This window comes from Phoenix dactylifera, chromosome 15, assembly GCF_009389715.1.
Source record: "Phoenix dactylifera cultivar Barhee BC4 chromosome 15, palm_55x_up_171113_PBpolish2nd_filt_p, whole genome shotgun sequence".
In the NCBI taxonomy this organism is placed as follows: Eukaryota; Viridiplantae; Streptophyta; class Magnoliopsida; order Arecales; family Arecaceae; genus Phoenix; species Phoenix dactylifera.
In genome coordinates, this window is record NC_052406.1 from 9,902,613 (window position 1) to 9,920,988 (window position 18,376).

The window sequence follows — 18,376 nt, forward strand, 5'->3', positions numbered from 1 at the left end:
GAAATTTGAGCTCACTCAAAATTGTGGTAAGCATTTTTGAAAACCACAATGCGAACTCCAGATGGCTTATTCAGAAGTACATGGAGGATATCAAATCAATTTCAATTAGAGAGTTAAAGGATTTGTGGCATGGGTCAAGAGAGAAGTCAAAAGTACAAATTTCTAAGAAAAAGGCACTTGTAGCCATTCATGGGTCACATAGTGAGCAATTTGGGAAGCTCTGACAGTACTAGGACATCATCAAGAAGACAAACCCGGGTAGCACCATGCTTATGGGAACCTTACCTAGGGAAGTGGAGCAACCCATCTTCCAGAGGCTTTATGTTTGCTTTGATGCATGCAAGAAGGGGTTCCTAAATGGATGTCGACCCATTATAAGCTTGGATGGGTGCCACTTGAAGGGTGCCATGGCAGGGCAACTACTAGTAGCAGTTGGGAGAGATGGGAAGGATGGCATATTTCTCATTGCATGGGTAGTGATAGAGGCTGAGAACAATGATAGTTGGAGTTGGTTCATTACCAATCTTTTGGAAGATATAGGGCCAGTGGAGGAGAAAAGATAGAAATTCATATCAAACAGTGCCTTAGCCACCAAGCAGCATCAGCACCAATAGCATTAGCAGCTGCAGCACCACCAGCAGCATCAGTAGCTACAGCATTGGCAGCAGTTGCAGCACCAGCAGCATCGGTAACAGCTGCAACACTAGCAGCATCGGCAACCTCAAGAAGTCAGCACTCTCAAAAGCCTCTATGGAGGATTTGTCATTTTGATACCATTTTGATACCATTTTTTTCCGATACCATTTGATACAATTTTGTACAACTGAATGGCACACTTTGTGATACAATTTGATACTTTTGATACATCTTGCTTTTGTATTATAAAATATGATATCTTTTGGTCTATGGCAGAGCATCAACATTCAATTTCGTTTCACTTGTTTGTAACACTTTCAATTTTGTTTTAGTTGAATGCGACACTTTCAGCTTGGTTTGGTTTGCAGAATGTTTAAAACTTAAGTATTAGCTCAATCTCTGCCAATACTTAAGTATCATCTTATATTTCAGCAAATTGAATTGGTTTGTAGAATGTTTAGAACTTAAGTAGCTCAAGTCATTCCATAACCTCGTTCCATAAACTGAAATGCGATTCCATACCCTTAGAATTAGTTGTAGCGCCCTTATGTATCAGCTTGAGTATGAGCTGGTTAGTACCCTTAAATATCAGCTTTAGTGGCTGAAATGCCGATGGAAATGTTGGTCGGAGGTTTGGAAGGAGCTTTGGGCAAAGTTCATACTTGAAGCCATGGACAATTTTCAGGTTCCTTTCCTCCCTCCGCTCTCTCCTCTCTTCCTTAACCAAACTCAATCGGATTGGGAAGCCTTGGCTTAGAAAGACAAAGAGGAATGGAGGGAGTCACATGATCACCACATGATCTTCCGTTCCGACCAAAACACATCACTTCTTCTAATCCAACAAGGGTATTGTTGGTATTTCATGTCTAAACTTATCTCACATGACAATCATGTATTCATGGATCCTGATGGAGATGGATGGTTAGGGCATATTGCAACCAATTCGTAACTTTTAAGGTCTAATTGAAAAAAATTAGAACTTTCCGGGTGTAAGTGCAAATCATGAAAAGTTGAATTGGTGTCTCTGTAATTTACCCTAAAATCTAAGATCTTTTAATGCAGCCTTTGATTTTGAAAGACCTAGTAAAACTAAAAATAACTGGAAATAAACAAGAAAAAATTGATAACTATAATTAAATCTAGAAAAAATCCCATGTTGCATTGCAGCCCTTCAATGCACCATGACATGTTCTCAATCTCCATTACTATGTCCCCCAATGTGACCTAGAAACCGGAATATCCCTGGTCAGCAGCCTATTTCTAAACCTTTATTTACATTACAGTTGAGAGTTGAGAGAACATAAAATATGTCCCAAGAAAGCCCATAAAATAACACTTACAGAATCTTGAGCATGTGTTGTTATTTCTATTGTTCTCTACTACATTTGCACATCAAATCAACTTATTTACTATGTATATATAAATCAACTTGTTATGAAAACAGACATGTTCATATTTGGAGGATTTTCTTTCCTTGTTTTTGTTGGCTCTATAGTATCAGTTTTAGCCTTGAAATTGTTGCACGGTAGATTTGGTGCCATCATATAAAGATTTAAACTCTCCCTGTTTCCGATAACTTTAACATAAAAGGTATTCAAACACTAGCAGACAAACAACTGTATCCTATATCCCTTTTATCTTGCTCAGCATAGATAACATTCTTATAGGAGTCTGATGCTGACATTCATACCTCTCCTTGTAATGAAACAAAAAATTAAAGATTGGAGATGACATAATCATGTTATTAAAAAATCCACTATATGAAAAGCCACCGCACTATAGTTAAGAATTAAGAAAACAATTAGGAGAAAAGAAAACAATTGGAAAAGAAGAAGAATTGTTGTGCCTTCGAGCAGCTAGTACAGCCTGCCCTATTATCTATTAGTTGAATTTTTCTGATTACATTAAAATAAGGAAATGAAAAAAAAGGGTAAATTCTAACAAAATATAGAAAAAATAAGAGAAATTAAATACATTGATGAGAATTCTTTAAAAAGTTAGTCAGGAGACGGAAATGGAGAAATTGTACCACCTGTATATGTGACTAGTCCCACCATACTCTGCACAAGAAACAAATATTCAACCTTGGTCTTGCAATATAGGAGACCAAAATTTTGTAAGCAATCTTAGATCAGCAATCAATAGATGTATATGCAAAACGTCACATAAATCACATGCCCACTCAAAAGTTAGTAGTGGTGTTTGTAAGTACACAAATCAATCGAACACAAAAGAAAATAGAAGTATAAAAGTCTTTTTTTAAAAAAAAAAGCAATCGAACTAAAGAAAGATGTTGTTGATTCATTTAGCATCACCTGTTGTACCTCTCATGAAGTATAGTTGCATATGCCAATGTCAGTTTATATGCATACATATGAATCTGAAAATTTCAAGATACTTAACAATGCTCTCTATCTCTCACGCACACACAAACACGCAAACTTCTCTAAAAGGAATATCCTCAATTTTTGACTATAAGTTGATCATTTGAAACATTATAACCATCAGATTTGAAGCCAAATATAAAAGAAAATCATCTCCCTCCTTGTGCCTCTTCTCCTTTACCCTTCCCCCAGTTCTGCCTTGTACTCCTATTTTCCCAACCTCCATTGTAGCAAGGCGAGAAAAGAAGGGTAGTGGCAGAGGAGGATGAGGGAATGGCGAGGGGTGGCAATGGAAGGAGGTCATGAGCGAAGAGGGTGGTGATGGAGGATTTGGTGGAGCAGTGGGTGCTTATGGAAGAATATGGTTACCTTGGTAGAGGGGTTGAATGAAGAGAAGGTTGCAAGAGCAAGCAATGCAAGGTGAGAAGAACCTAGGGGAAGCAGATGTTGTAATCGAGGAGAAATCAAAGGGAAAGACAACCTTGGTCAGAGGAGGGTTCACTTGGATTAGAAGTCAAAAATGGGTCTGCCGGAATTATTCTTCGAAGTCTTCTGCTATAATTCACTTTTTCTTTGAACCAACCAGAAGATAACTTATTGTGCATGTTTTTAATACCCTACAGTACTGCACTTTGATGTTACTTAAACTCGCACCACATTGATTGAGGAGTCTTAGAAAGATAGGATCTAAATTATGCATCTTTTGAGGGATAATCCCACCTCATGGATCTCTGATATTCTAGAGGATGGAGGTAATATTCTGTTGCAAGGACTGTGGTTCCTGTAAGTTCTTCTTTGTTAGAAGAGTATAATGAAGATAGGACTTTTCTGTCTCCCTTTGAACAAGAATAAACAATAACTTTGAACACATGGCTCAAATTTTTTATAGCATCACATATTCAAACCAACTAAACAACACACTTAGCAATATTCAAATAAAACCCTAGAATCCTCTTACCTATTTGAGGGTTCGGGAGATAGCCTCCGACTTGAGCATATCGGCGCACCAGCGGGGCACGACTTCCACCTTGGTCACGTACATGGAAGGAGTGGAAGGAGGGTAGCAGTTAGGGGGTGGGGGCTTAGCCAGGCTAAGAGCGAATGAAAATGGAGGAGGGCTGAGACGGTTGTGTCAGATGCCCAACTGGAATGGAGGAGAAAGGCGAGAGATAGCTCCGATGCCTTACCGGAATGGAGGAAGAAAAGGTGGTAGGTATGGATTAGGGATTAGAGGGTTGTCAGACAGTTTTTCTCCTAAAATTAGATATTTTTTTAAAGGAGGGTAAACTAGTAATTTCTCACTCCCCGTTAACTCTAGTGGACGGCTGGGGCGCATTGTAACTAATTCATAACTTTTGGGGTCCTCGGGGTGTAAGTGCAAATCGCAAAAAGTTGAAGAGGTTTCTCTGTAATTTACCTTAAATTTTAATTGTTAGCTTGATATGGACCTATTTACAGTAGCAATACTATTCATGGCATTCTTCATGCTATAGTAATAATGAACAATGACTATGCATTATTAGGAGTAGTTCTGAGATGTTAAAAAAATCATTAGGATTTCTGTTTTGTTAGAAAATGGGACTATTAGGGTTTCATGTATTATAAATAAAAGAATATAGCTTTTGGTTTTTGTGATTCTTGTGATGTGATTCTATAGTAAAGATATTTGACAGCAAATCCGGTATTATCCTTCTTTTACTCCTTTCTTCTGCCTTCAGCTTTGCTTCTTTTTGTTTTTAACGGCCTAGTTGTTCTGTTGTCGCTGTGAACTAATCTGCAGCAGAACCATACTAGACCCTCACAACCTGCAAAACAAACAACACAGAAAGTTGTTCCTTTTGTGTCATTGCTAACCATTTGTCGAAGGCAAACAACCACCTATCAGGGGCAGATCATGGCTGTCGTCGTAGCATACCTTGTTTTGGTAAATCATGGCTGTTGTCATTCCAGACCTTGTTTTGGTATTGTAGCGAGCCTAACATATTTTCATTACAACTGATGATTTATGCTAGCAAATTCTAACCTTGCTGCCCCTAGCACTTGTAGATTCTCAGATCTGGAAACCTTAGAATCAAATCTGTTGTTACCATCTTTGTTATTTATCATGGAATCTATTCTTATAATCCAACAACAGACCCCTCTTTCTAGCAAAAAACACAGTTGATTGCTTTGTTTTATTTAAAACCCTAAAGTTACTACTAAGCTGGAATTTCCAACATAATAGGTTTAAGTCTTTGCTTCCCTATACCCTATAGACCTCTACCATTTAGACCGTCCTACATCGGTTTGGTATCAGAGCTTCTAGTAAGCCACCATGTTCTGTCATAGCAGCCGATCCAATTTATGGATCATTTCTAATTATCAATAATGCCCTTATGAACATGTCCCTAATGAAAATTTCACTATCCTGAACCAGATGAGTTTTTGAATTGGATCACAGATTTAGAAGATTGATTTCATTGGTATATTATGTATGACCAGATGCAAGTCCATTTTACTAATTCAAAACTAAAAGGTGTAGTCTGCATATGGTGGAGAGGCATAGCGGATAGGATTATTTGTTGAGGCCAAGCTCCTATTATCAATTGGGAAGGGATGACGAAATTGTTTAAGGTATCTCCTATTATCAACATCAGAATAGATATGACCAACCTATTTTCAAAAAGACTCCAAGAGAAGAATTTGGAAAAATGGAAGAAACTTCTCGATTTTCAAAAGTCAAGTTGGTGAAAGATCTTTGCTCTGTGGTGGAAGGCTTGTAGAAAAGCAATGTAGACAAAGAAGTCAAGCACCTCTTTTCCCAGAGAACTATCAGACATGTGCAGATGCAAGAATAGTGAAGCTAATTTCAGTTGAAAGCCATAATAAAGTGCCTTAAGATCATACCGGGATATAGGGCAACAATTCAGCAAAGATAGGATCAAGTTCATTTGTGTGGCAATGGAACTGAAAGAAGAGGTAAAGGAGTTACCTAAATAATTTTATAATGTACAAGGTCGTAAAGATATAGTGGAAGAAAAGATAGTCATGGAAAAAACTTCCCGAGATTCTCATTTTAAGGAAGAGCTTAATGAAATAAAAGATTCTGCTATAATATTAGAAGAAAATGTGACATCTATTTTCGATCCTTTAAAAGAAGGCTATTTGGATGCTAAATTTCCTTCGGTTGTTAAAGAAGTTGGAAAACTTGCTTTTTATGATTCTCATAAATTTAATAAACAATACCTACAAGTTCCATCAAACCTTGGAGAAATTGTCTGTTTAAAAGAAATACATGTTGATATTGGTTTCTTCGTGCAACGCAACATTGTGATGGGCAAAGCTAACATAAAAACTAATGAAACTTGGGTTGATTCAAAGCAGGTCAAGAATTAATTCTATCAAGAATAAACAGATCACACGGGTTATGCAGTTTAAAACCTACTCACAATCAAGATACACCGAATCGGTACCGGTCGGCATACCAATGGCGATCCGGACCGAGTCGGTGCCGGTTCGTACCGAACCAATACCGGCCCGGTCCGTCGCGCAGGCACGTTGCCCCACGGAAAAAAAATTTTCTACATTTTCTGCGCATTTCCTTGCGTTTCCACGGGCAAGGCTGCGCGCGGGACGCACGCGGCAGCATCTTTTTCTTTTTCTTTTCTTCTTTTCTTTTTCTTTTCCTTCTCTTCTTCCTTCTTCTTCCCGATTCTTCTCCTTCTCCTTTCTTCTCTCTCCTCCTCTCTTTCCCCCTTCTCCCACGAGCAAGAAAGGGCGAGCACCCCGACGAGGCCCGGTATCGGTAGGTCTTCTTCTTCTCCTCTTCCTCTTTCTTCCTCTTCTTTCTTCCTCTTTCTTCCTCTTCTTTCCTCTTCTTTCTCTTCCTTCTTCCCCACGCACACGGGCGTGCTGCCCCACGCGTATGGGTGCGAATCGGACCGGTTCGCACCGATACACAGGGAGAACCATTTTCCATGACTGAACCGTACCAATTAGCCTCGGTACCGATACGGTACGTGCTAAACCAGCCAGTACAGGCCGCTGTGAACTAATCTGCAGTAGAATCATACTAGGCTCTCACAACCTGCAGAACTAACAACACAGAAAGTTGTTTCTTTTGTGCCATTGCTAGCCATTTGTCGAAGGCAAACAACCATCAGGGTCAGATTATGGCTGTCGTCGTAGCAGACCTTGTTTTGATAGATCATGGCTGTTGTCATACCAGACCTTATTCTAGTATTGCAGCAAGCCTAACAACTTTCCGCTACGAACAATGATTTATGCCTGCAAACTCTAGCCTTGCTTCCCTTAACACTTGTAGTTTCTCAAATCTGTAATACTGTAGAATCAAATCTGTTGTTACCATTTTTGTTATTTATCTTCGAATCTATTCTTATAATCCAACAACAGACCCCTCTTTCTAGCAAAAAACACAGTTGATTGCCTTGTTTTATTTAAAACCCTAAAGGAGAAGGAGAAGGAGAAGGATGAGGAGGAGAAGGAGAAGGAGAAGGATGAGGAGGAGGAGAAGAAGGAGAAGCAAAAGCAGAAGAAGGAGGAGGGAGAAGGAGAAGAAGAATAGGAAGGAGAAGAAGAAGAAGAAGAAGAAGGAGAAGAAGATGGAGAGGAAGGAGAGGCAGAAGAAGAAGAAGCAAAAGAAGGAGGAGGAGGAGGAGGAAAAGAAGCAGTAGAAGAAAAAAAAGAAGGAGAAGCAGCAGAAGCAAAAGAAGGAGAAGAAGAAGAAGGAGAAGCAGTAGAAGCAAAAGAAGGAGAAGAAGAAGAAGGAGAAGAAGAAGAAGCAAAAGCAAACGGAGATGGAGAAGAAGGAGAAGAAGAAGAAATAGAAGCAGAAGCAGAGAAGGAGAAGGAGAAGGAGAAGGAGAAGAAGGAGAAGGAGAAGAAGAAGGAGAGAAGGAGAAGGAGAAGGAGGAGAAGAAGAAGAAGAAGAAGAAGGAGGAGGAGGAGAAGAAGGAGAAGAAGAAGGAGGAGGAGGAGGAGAAGAAGCAGGAGGAGGAAGAAGAGAGGAGGAGGAGGAGGAGAGGAGAAACATCACATAAACATTAAAAAGCATAAAGAAATATCAAATTATACTTAAGATCATTGAAAAAATTAAAAAAAATACCATTAATTCAAACTTAAAAAATATTAAAAAAAATGGTGTGCCGATTCAGAACCAGCACACCATTGCGTACTGTGTGTTCATACAGTACCGAACCGGCCACCGACCGGTATAGGTCCCAGTATCGATTTGGCGAACCTTGGGGTATAAGCATACAACAAACAGTTACAGAACGCCCTACTGATGCAATTTCTTTTTTGAGGAAAGAGGGTCAAGTTATCAAACTCCAAAAAGAAGCTGCTGCAGACTTTCATCATTGGCCCCCAAAAATCCAAAAGTACATAACATCTTCTTAGAGGACTATAGTGTAGGTGCCATGAACTTGTTGCACCGCTTGTCCTAAATTTATTGTGCTACAAAACATTATATAACTTTTTATAACCTTTGTTGCATTGCTACTCCAAGCAAATTGCAATATTATCTATAGCTAATGTGGACCTCAACAAAGAGTAGAAGAAAAAAGAAAATGTATTGTACAAGCTAAACTGAGGACTTATTATCTAATAATGGTTACATGGCCTCGGACAGCCATAGGAAAAGAAAAGACTTATGCAGACGAACAACATGTGGCAAAACAGGGGATACATCTATTACATCATGACATATGTATTGCAGAAATAAATTCGCTAATATGTGAAACCACAAAAACTTATGCAGATGAATAAGATGTGGTGATGTAGATATGGAGGTTCTTTTCTCTACACTAAAAAAAGGTGAAAACATCTAGATCTATTGGAAGACTGGAAGAATAACTGCATATAAGGAACACAAAATTCACAAAACAGAAAGTACAGTAGCTTACACCAGGATGTACCAGCATTCTGGTAGTAAGCCCATGGAATAGGCCTAGAAACATAGGGAAGGGCCCCTGGTTTGGGCATTCATGATAACTGTACACAACCAGTTTTCTCCCGAGATACATGTGCGAGATACCAATACTTTAAAAACCAACGTAAACCAGCTGAAAATTCCACACTATTTGCCCCAAGGATTATGGTCAAGAATCAAATCACTGAACAATCAATCTTAAATAAAAAGAAAGCAGGAAATACTGGTGATCAGGGAATTATATTATCATGAATCTTTACTTGATTTCCATTTATCATAAGTCTATATGATCAGTACAAAACAGAGTGAATATCCGAAGGAAGCCGATGCGATAATCTAAACCAAGCCTATGAGGTGATCTAAACCATCTGTCATTTATATAGAAGATGATTGGGTGGTCCAAATACGACAAGCTGGTTGATCAGAATATCCCAAAGGCCTGATAGGGCTTTTTAATAGGATAATGCCTTACTCTTTGATAATAACTGAGATAAAAAAAAGAACAGAATGTATTAGGTAAGCTAAACAACAGAAAATAAAAAACCTTCTACATATAGATATCCAAGCAGAGGATTAGGGACCATTGAATTCATAGTATATGCAACAAACAACTACAAGGTGCAAGAAAGCAATAATCAATGAAAAAAAAGGACAAATCCAAAGAGAAGGTGAGTTTCATAGACATGAACAAAATTGTCTACCACTTCATATTTAAAGAATAAGCACATAAATCAGAGATAAGTGTAAACAATTATGAACATAAACAAATTGTCTCCCATTTCTTATTTATTACAAAATAAGCATAGACCAAAGAGTAAAGACTACACAAACAAATTAGGTTAGCATATGACATCCTAGATAATGTATACAAGAAAATAGATGCTATGTTATGAGAAATTTCCACTGTCTCATCTATCTTCTAGGTATAATTTGTACACAGATTGATGAAACTATAATAAAACAGTCACTTCTAAGAGGAGCAAAGTTATCATCTTATGTATTGGGAGACATCAGAAATGTAGATCATAACTTGAAGTTAACGTTTAATCCTATATTCGTCTATCCTGTGAAGGGCCTCTCCAACGATGAAAGCCTTTTCAGGCACTCCATAACATATTCTATCTATATAATAATAGCAGGCAAATAAATTTTTTTAAAAAATAATTAAACAAATTACGTTTCAGCACTAGCAAAATGAAAGATCGAAGTAGGTGCTGAATGTAAGTTATTGATCAATAGACTCTGCACAATGATTTGATCATAAGAGATAATACCAAGGATCGCCGAACCGGTACCAGGTGCCATACTGGTCGGCGCCCGGTACAGTTCAGTACCAGTTCGGACCGAACCGAACCAGTACGAACCGGTTGGCCCTAAATTTCTTTTTTATGTGGGAGTTCTCTCTCTTTTTGATATATTGGAGTCCACCATTGGCATCAGATACAACCATGCAATATTAATCTTGAAAACCTTCAAATGGTGAAACCTAAGTTATAATTTAAGAAGCTAGGCACATAGGATCTTATCAAATTTGGATAGTAAACTCTACTGATCACACACCCAGTAGAACTATTTCTATAAGAGATTCTGGTTTAATCCAGTTCAGAAAGTTTGCAAGAAATTAACTTCATAGAATATCTAATATTGAAGAGTTTGTGAAGATTCAGCCTTTCTTGGATTGTTTCAAACATAACAAAAAAAGTCACAGCAATCAAGCAGTTATCTAATAACAACAAAAGTTTTAAAAATTAAAAAAGAAAAATCTGAAAGCTCTTAACTGAAAGTTGAGATCAGCACGAAATTGAAATCTTAAAGAACTTCAGGTGGCAGAACTAGAGTTATAAATTAAAGAGCTAGACATGTAGGATCAAATCAAATGTGGAAAGTTACACCAATCACATAGCCACCAGTACATTTTCCATAAAAGATTCTTGGTTTGATTCATTGTGATAGTTTTCCAGGACTCAGGAAATATCTGAACCACAATCATGAAAAAAAAAGTTAGCAAGAATCTAGCTTAATCATCACAAAAAAAAAAGAACATTAAAGACTCACAAAAAGATGCAGCCTCTTTTGGATTGCTTTGAACATACCTAAAAATTCATGGCAATCGAACAGTTACTTAACAGACAGGATTTTTTTTTTAAAAAAAAAAACACTTGAAACCATTCATTACAATGTAAAAATAAGCAACAAAAAAAAAAAAAAGCAATCCTAGAGACCTTTACCCATCAGAACAAAAGTTGTACCCTTTATTCTTGATTTCATTTAGTATTGATAGTTCACCCGCATTCAAGATATAGATCAAACACAATAATGAAGAAGGATTAGCAAGAAACTTACTTCATCACAAAACTGAGTGAACAATCAAAAGTTGTGAATCCTTTCATGTATCGTTTCAAGCAGTGCCTGAAGAGTCACAGCAATCAAGCAGCTATCTAACAAAAAAAGGGAAAAATCTTAAAACCATTTACTGAAAGTAGAAATCAACATGAAAAGTGTAATATTGAAAACCTAAAGTTTAGAAATCAGACATCACATAATGCTCGTTTCATTAAAGCTTCTTGGTTTGATTCAGTTCGGATAGTTGAAAGCATTCAAGAAATATCTAAATCACAGTCATGAAAGAAAAAAAAAACAGAAGAATCCAACTTCAGCGAAAAAACTAAAGGAACATCAAAAAGTCCAAACACATTCAGCCTTCCTTGGATTGTTTCAAACATTACCTTAAAGTTCATGGTAATCAAGCAGTTACCTAACAAAAAGTGGAGAAAAAGAATTCTTGAAACCGTTCACTGTAGGACTTTACCAATCAGATACGAATATAGTAAGATTCCATTAAAGACTTTTGGGTTAATTCGCTTCCAATAGTCTCCCAGCATTCAAGGATCATCTAAATCACAATCATGCAAGAAAAAACTTAGCAAGAATTAACTTCTTCGCAACATTAAACCAATATCAAAAAATATCAAAAGATTCAGCCTTTCTTGGATCATTTCAAACATTATCTAAAAACTCAAAGCAATCAAGCAATTATCTTGGAAGCACCAACAAAAATTCCCAAAAGCGTTCATTAAACGTAGAAACCAGAGATCAGTTCAGATAGTTTACTGGCGTTCAAGAAACATTTGGCTCACAATCACGTAATAAAGGTAGTAAGAACGTAACTTCATCACAAACCTAAACAAACAAGATAAGCTTGAAAAAATTCGACCTTTCTTCAATCCTTTTAGGCATTACCTTAAAATAGCAGGCAATCAAGCAGTTACGATAGAAAGAGAAGGGGAAAAAAATAACTTGAAACCATTTTAGGTAGAAAACAGACACAAGAAAATAGGATTTATTCCATACAAGATTCTCGGTTCCATCTACTTCGGATAGTTTACCAGCATTCAAGAAACATTTAGATCACGCAAAAAAAAAAAAAACCAAGAACCTAACTTAATCGCAAACCTAAACTTAGATTGAGGGGTTTGAAAGCATTCAACCTTTCCTGGATCATTTCAAACGTCGAAGGAAACGTCAATCGGTCAGTTTCCTTGGGAAGGATCTCAAACTCGAAGGTGGCTTGATAGGCCGGAAGGAGCCGCCCAAGAAGGCCACGGGCTGTTGCTTCTTGAACCGATGGAGACACCCGCTCTAGTTCCTGGAACTCGAGAACGCGCGCAACATGTGAAGATTCGAGTGGAGAGGGATAAGCAATCCAAGAAACGGAACAGTGGAGGGAGAGGAAGGGAGAGAGGACCGAGGAGGAGGCCATGGAAAGAGGAGAAGGAAACCCTAATTTGGAGTCGAAGGAGAGGGACGTGGGAAGGTAGGTATAAGGGTAGGAGGGGAAGTGGCGGTCTCCGAGAGAAGGAAAGATGTAGAAGTCCGGCAAGAAGCCAGGAAGGCGCTTCCCTTTTTATAAGCATCTTTGAGGCCCTCTTAAGCAACGGTCTTCTTGATTTGTTTTTTCAAAAAAGAAAAACCTTTTTTTTTTGGGATTTTCTTCTGATATAAAATACGGTATTTGTGAATGATTAGATATATTGGAGAGGCGATGCCTAACTTCTCAACCAAACTTGTGACTCATGGGTTCGGAGCTCCATTATATTTGCCTCTCTTAGGTGAACTGCATTTAGAATGAAAAGATCTTGTTCATATTGCTGGTAAACCATATTTAGAAATTCTTTAACCAAAAAATATAATTAAAAAATATTATTTTTTTGCACATAAAAAAAAAAAAAATCATCCATCACGCAGCACACTTCTCTCTCCACTTTGGCTTTTCAAACTGGACACCATACGGTGGGCTATTTTTTGAGGAAGAGTCCATTGTATAAGATGATAGCCTTTCACTTAGGCAATATGAAGCCATAGTCTGCCGGCCTATCTATATTTTGATCTACTTAATAATCTCCTTGTTGACTATCGAATTAGCTGCCCATGGTGCATCATGGATTCTACTCTCTAAATTTGTAAGTTAAGTTTTTTTTTGTTAACCAAACATTTATTTCTTGCTTAATGAAAATAGTTTACTAATTCTAACACATGCTTATTAAAATTTAAAGGGAACCACCTTTAGAGACCTATCAATCTAAATCATCTAACAAAGTTTGTTGCTGCACAAAAATCTATATTGCAAGATTTATTTTATGATAAATTAAAGTTTCTCCATTGACCTAGTGTGAGAAACGTGTATTTAGTCCCACATCGTTATTTATTGGGTAGATCTTGAGTACTTATATAGGATTAAGGAACCTAAAAAATACATTTTCGCTAGCTATTTTAGGTGAGATCTTGGGTTGTTAGAAATGGTATTAGGACCCCGCCCATAACCTATGTAGACTAGAGGATATTGCAGCACAGATCTATTGGCTTAGCCTGACGAGGGCGTCAAGGCCTAAACGAAAGGAATATGTGAGAATCCGTGCGAACGCGCGGTTAGTCTCACATCAGTTATTCACTAGATAGATCTTGGGCACTTATATAAGATCAAGAAATTCAAAAAATACCTTTCGAATAGTCATTTTGGATAAGGTCTTGAGTTGTGACACCTAGTAAGAAAATAAAAAAGGAAAAAAAAGAGTAAGCTCTATCTAATATTAACACAGGCATCACAGGTTATATTTTTTTTTGTTTCTTGCTTAATGAAATTTTCCTTTGCTAATCTCAACACATGCTTATCAAAATTTGAAGAGAACTACTTTTAGAAATCCATCAACCGTGATCATATCATAAATTTTATTACTGCACACAAATTTTACTATGCTACAAGCATTATCCAACGATAAATCAGAGTTTGTCAAATGACCCGGCAAGAAAACAAAAAAAAAGGAAAAAAGTGGATTAAGCATCCCAAGTTACATAGAAAGCATCAAATATGACTTATTCAAGCAAGTCAGTCTCCTCTAGACAAAGCTTGGCGTTGAGGCTTTTTTCTATATATAGAAAGAAAACTCAGTCCTGGGGCTTAGGAGATTTTAGAATTTACCTAGGATTGAATCTCGTCTTCATCAGGGTTTCAAAGATTAGAGAAATCTAAAAGAGAGCTGTTGCTGGAAATTAGACCCGGGGGCAATCGTCGGTCGAGGAGAGGGAGCGGCGAGTTCTCACGGCGGGGCGGCGGTCCGTCGGCGGGCGGCGTCCTCCGTCTGGGGCGGTCGGAGAGAAGGGACGGCTGGTCCACGGGGCGAGGCGACGATCCGTCAACTGGCGGCGTCCTCCGTCTGGGTGCCTGCACACGAGCCGGTGGCCGGGTTTTCCGGCGCCGGCCCTCCGACGCTCAAGTCAGAGAGGGGGCAAATAGTGTAGGAAGGAGATAAACAGTGTCAGTAGAGTGCATCCATCTTCCAACCCCCTCCTGAGAGGCCAAGGCTCTCTTTTATAGGCGGGGGTCGGTCTACCTGCGATGTAACAAGGCGAAGCCATAGTACGGCTCGGCATGTCGTTCGGGTCGGCGCACGGTCAGGCGGATCATTGCACTGATGTCGGCGGTGGGGGCGTCGTACAGCCCGAACTAGCACGCTATCAGGCGAATTATTGCATTGGTGTCGGAGGTATGGCCGAGATCGGAGACTTATCATAGTTGACTAGACCCTGCTGGGCTGATTCGCCGTGGAGAGCTGAGAGTCCGTAGATGACAGGAGCCATGCGCATTTATTGTGGAGTAAGCCGGAGATCCGCATTTATTGTGGAGTAAGCCGGAGATCCGCATTTATTGTGGAGTAAGCCGGAGATCCGCATTTATTGTGGAGTAAGCCGGAGATCCGCATTTATTGTGGAGTAAGCCGGAGAGTTACAGCGACCATGCGCAATAAATGCCAGAGGGGCGTCAGGGTATGGTCCTCGGCCAGACTTCAGAGGCGCACGGCCGTAGTAGGTGGCTGACAAGAGTAGACCTCGAACATCGGGGTTTTTCTTAGGTCGGAGGTCTCGAGGTCGGTCGTCTTGAGGTCGGGCGTTCCGAAGTCGGACGCCGACTTCGGCCATCCGGGATCGGAAGTTGTACGGCTTCTTAGGGGCATTTATGTCATTTGGGAAAAAAATCTTATTCCCCCCAACACTACCTCCCGACTTCCGAGTTCGAGCGACTTGTGGGCTCGGACGTGGGAAGTAAGGTCTGTCACTAAGGTTGGGGGGCGAGTCTCGTCCGCCCCCTTGCGCTTCTTGGAGCTTTCATGGTGAAACCTGCGCCCTTTGGCGTCTCGAGGCTGCTTTATTCAGTGAGCTTATGATGAAGCTCGTACCATTATACTTCTTGAAGCGGAGGTGGCGTCTCTTGAATCGCCAGGATCGCTTTACGGCGGATTAATGATGGGGGTCCTCGAGCTCGTCGAGGCGGTGCCTCGATCCCGTAATCGAGGCTTCTCGCTCATTAATGAGTGTGCCGTTACGGGGTTTAAAACGGACACGCGGCGTGACCCGAGGTCGGACGCTTCCGATTTCGTGTTACTGGATCATAATTCCAAAGAGGTGGAGGCCACATCGAGGCTCCACATGTCCCAGATCTTATTAAATGAGGGGAGCGGGGCAGCGTCCGCTCGTTCCACAAGACGATTTGATTTTGCGGACCCATGATGAGGCCCCGAGATCCGATGGGACAACGCTTCGATTTCGTACCCGATTTATTAATCCGGAGTGAATACGGTGCCTCGGCTTCCGAGGTCGACACGTGGCGCAACCCGATCGGGGGATGGAAACCGACCCCATCGATCTGGGCCGTCAGGGGGGTCTATATAAACCCCTCGAGGTTGCCCTAAAGGTCTTGTTTGGCTGCTTCTTATTTTCGTTGCCTTTCTCCCCTGCTTCCTTTCCCAACCGAACCTTGCCGTCGGTGCCCGGAGCGATTTCCGGTGATGTCCAGTAGGTTCCTACCCCGTGATTGCTAGAGTTCCTCTCTTCTTCTCCTCCCCAGTTTCCATTCGCTGTTTTTAACTTTTATTTCGTTCTTCTGTGGGAATGGGTTTGGGTCCTGAGGAAGTGGGATCGAGCCTGTCGGGGGAGGAGTTGGAGCTGATCCGCTCCCGGTTCTTCTTCCAGCCCGGGTTTCGTCTTGAAACTGCGGGGCCGGAGGACAGGGTGACGCAGCCGCCCCCAGGTCGGATCGCGGTCTACCGCGAGACACTTTGGGCTGGCCTGCGTTTTCCCGCCCATGAGTTCGTGAGCCAGCTGCTGGCCGAGTACCAGCTCGTCCCGGCGCAGTTGGCTCCGAACTCGTGGAGGACTATAATCGGGTTCTTGTCCCTGTGCCTCGGGCACGGGATCCCGATCTCGGTAGGCCTCTTCCGCCGGTGTTTTCTGTTAAAGAAGAACCCGGCGGACGCAGGGTGGCTATACTTCGCCTTTCGGGGCGGTATGTCACTCTTCCAGGGTGCCCCTTCCTCGATTCATGAGTGGAAGGGGAAGTTTTTCTTCCTGGCATCCGAGGCGCCTTGGGGGTTCGACCCGAGGTGGGGGAACCCTCGGTTGAAGACCCTCAATAAGCTCTCCGAGCCCTCGAGGAGGGAGTTGAGGACCCTGGACTCCGTGCGAGCCCTCGGGAGGGGCAACGACCTGACCGAGCTCCTGCGGGAGGACGCCCTGGCGAGCGTAGGTCTGAGCTCGGTGAGCCCCGAGGGTAAGGGTGGTTACATTATTTTATTTTTTCTTCGTTCTTTGCTTTTACTGTCACTGGTCTGACACTTAACGAAATTTTGATTTCAGATATTCCCCGCCTGCCGACTAGCAACACATCACTTTTTTCTCGCCTGAGAAGGCGAGAAGCCGAGACCGGGGGAGCCGCGCCCCAGCCTCGGAAGAGGGCGAGGACGGACGGCGCCTCTACGTCGGCCGGGGGGAGTGGCCCCGAGGCGGGGGCCTCTGCAGCCGAGCCGAGGCGGGCGCGGGTCGCCAGCGACGCGGGCCCATCGGCCCTTCCTTGCCCTGCCCCCCTTGCCCAGCGGGGGGAGTCGTCCATGGCCCGGCCGCAGCAGCCAGAACCCGGGCTTGCCCGAGGCCCCGAAGCGAGCGGCTCCGGGACCTTGGGCTCGATCGTGCCGAGCTCTTCCCGGGCTTTCCGAGAAGAGTCAGTTGAGCCGGACTCCTCTATTCCCGAGGGGAGTTCGGCTTTTCGTAATGCCGAGGTCGCACGCTCCGTGTTGCGGCGTGCGATGCTCCCAGCGGACCGGGCCGAGTTCCGGAACATTCCGTTGGAGGAGGTCGTCAACGGCACCTACTGCAACACTGCCCGAGTAAGTTTCTTTCCTTGATTGCCTTGAGTCATTGGCGAGTTCATATGCTTTTCAACTCACGATATCTTCGTTCCTTTCTTTTCAGCATGTCCACGAGCTCGACGCCTTGGTGTTTATCGCCCAAGGCTGTCAAGAGGAGGCCTGGCGGCTCGGCCAACAGTTGGAGCCGGCCAAGAAGAAAGTCGCCGAGCTGGAGGCGGCATTGGCCGATGCCGAGGCTCGGAGGACGGCCACCGAGGCCGAGCGCCTTGCTATGGCGGGGGCGCTTGAGGAGGAGAGGGCGGCTCACGCCCTGACTAGGTCGGCCATGCGCGGTACGGAGGCGCGCTTGGGGGAGGTCCAGGCCGAGGTCGCGGCCCTCAAGTATGAGGACGGGGTCTCCCGCCTCCGGATCGAGCAACTTGAGGCCCGGGAGAGGAGGGCACTCGACCGAGCCGAACATGCTGTGGAACTCTTCAAAGAGTCGCAAGAGTTCCGCGACATGTTGGAGGAGGAGACGGTGGACGGTTTCCTCCGGGGCTTCGAGAACTTCCGGGTGCAGATGCGTCGGTTCTGCCCTCAGTACGACCTTTCGACGGTCCGTCCGAGGGAGGACCTGGGCTGGGGGTCCGACGTGGAAGCCCTTCCTGCCATCCTGACATCCGAGGCGGGAATATATGAACAAGACCCCGCCGAGCCTTCGACGGGGGTGGCCGAGGCGGACGGTGTCATGG

The 18,376-nt window shown here is 42.2% G+C and overlaps 1 long non-coding RNA gene across 3 annotated transcripts; it reads right to left on the minus strand.

The window, feature by feature from the left end:
- Nucleotides 1-7,986: 7,986 nt before the first annotated feature.
- Nucleotides 7,987-12,821, minus strand: LOC108511254. Of its 3 annotated transcripts, XR_001879369.3 has the most exons (4): nt 12,438-12,821; nt 11,293-11,387; nt 11,005-11,042; nt 7,987-10,924 (listed from the first exon to the last, which is right to left on the minus strand). It is a non-coding gene; the product is annotated as an uncharacterized LOC108511254 (long non-coding RNA). The 3 variants fall into 3 exon arrangements; XR_005515223.1 differs by having other exon boundaries at nt 7,987-11,042; XR_005515224.1 differs by lacking the exon at nt 12,438-12,821 and having other exon boundaries at nt 11,293-12,424.
- Between the last annotated feature and the right edge of the window lie 5,555 nt (nt 12,822-18,376).